The sequence below is a fragment of the Rutilus rutilus genome (genome assembly GCF_951802725.1).
Source record: "Rutilus rutilus genome assembly, chromosome: 16".
Classification (NCBI taxonomy): domain Eukaryota; kingdom Metazoa; phylum Chordata; class Actinopteri; order Cypriniformes; family Leuciscidae; genus Rutilus; species Rutilus rutilus.
Genome location: NC_140224.1, coordinates 5,225,837 through 5,227,660, shown reverse-complemented (window position 1 = coordinate 5,227,660; position 1,824 = coordinate 5,225,837).

The window sequence follows — 1,824 nt, the reverse complement described above, 5'->3', positions numbered from 1 at the left end:
AAAAATGTCTCCCAGTCAAAATGCTTGTGTGTGTGTGTGCGTGTATACTACCATTTGGGATAGTCCACCCAAACATGAAAATTCTGTCATAATTTACTCACCTTCAAGTTGTTCCAAACCTGTAGCCTAAGACTTTCGTTCATCTTCGGAACACAAATGAAGATATTTTTGATCCAATCTGAGAGATTTCAGTCTCTCCATTGACAGCCTATGAAACAACATTTTGATGCTTTAAAAAGTTCATAATGAGATTGTAAAACTAATCCATATGAACTTGAGAGGTTTAGTCCAAGGTTTAGTTTCACTTTATATTAACATATTTGATTTAGGCTTATTTACATGTGAGTTCAGTGTTTAGTTATTATCATTAACAAGCACCAGCCTCTCCATTGTACCAGGGATATAATGCCTACATCATGTGGGCTATGTGTTCCTTTTAATATGTATGCTTTATCAATTTTAAAAAAAAACTTTTTTAAGTATTATCATATAAAGTGAAGTAATAATCTGATAACATATAGTGAGAAGAAGATACCAATGCCAAGAAGTTATTGAAATAATTATGGTGAGAGTTTTAAGATGAGCCAAAAAGGAAAGGGAGGAAGACACCTGTGAATGAGATCATTGGTTATGAACTGTATAAAACAGGGAGCTGTGAGTAAGATAACTGCTAGTTGGTCAAACTAGTTCCTAAGACACAGTCTTAACATAGTGGCTACGTTTATGCAACTGGCCCCAGCGGGCTCAGCGCCTGAAAAATATGAATTGACATTAATTGCTTTTGGAAGGCTATTCATCAAAGCTGCATGTCTTCTGGGGGTGGAGACCTGTTACACCTGATTCACCAAAACCAAACTGGCCTTAATTATCTGATAGCCTAAAGCACGTGTCAAACTCCACTCCTTGACGCCCACTGTCTTGCAGAGTGTAGTCAAGTCACTTTTATTTTTTAAAGCGCTTTATACAATAAAGATTGTTTCAAAGTAGCTTTACAACTGCAGTAAAATAATGATTCAATGATGCGAACATAGTTCAATTTGGCTATAAAGCAACTGGGAAAAAAAAGTGTCATTGTTCGCTGAAGTCAGTTCAGTGTTAATTTAGTTCCGTTGTAAACATTTGCTGCGTCCTAATGCACCTACTTATTGTACGCCCTAAAAGTATTTACTCTTTTTGTGAAGAAAAAGTACATACTTTTGAGTGAGTAGAGTAGACAAACTTTGGGACATACTATCAGGTCATAATTGCGTCTTTAACGGTTGCTCTCTGTCGCATCCTGTCACCTTAAAGTGGTCTGTCAATCATCTTGTCACAGTTAAAATCCTCCACATTTCATTTCCTATCATATCGGAGAGAAATGCAGAAGCACGTTGATCTGCAGTCGTGGGTCTTTCATGCAGAGAACTCTCCTCATATTAATGCATAATGATGCATTTAAAAGTTAATAGTCAAACGGATTATGAAAGTCCACATTGTGATTGCGGATGAAATATAACACGGATAACATTTAATAAATATTTTTTTATCAGGTTAAACTTTGATCAGTCACTCAAACCTTTATTTAAACCTAGCTGTCGGTTGCGCATATCCACCATGTTTATTAACACTTTTTACTCGTGTTTGTAGTTCCTCCTCCAAAGCGCAATGGGATGTGGGCAATATTAGCCTTTAGAATGTGCACGGATCCACACTTCGAAAATCGACAGGAAATAGTAGACCATCCGGAGACTTCTGGCATACACTTTTCAACTTACTGTGCATTGGGGCACACTTATTTTAAATCTCACATACTGTTTAGGATGGATAGTATGGACACTGAGACGC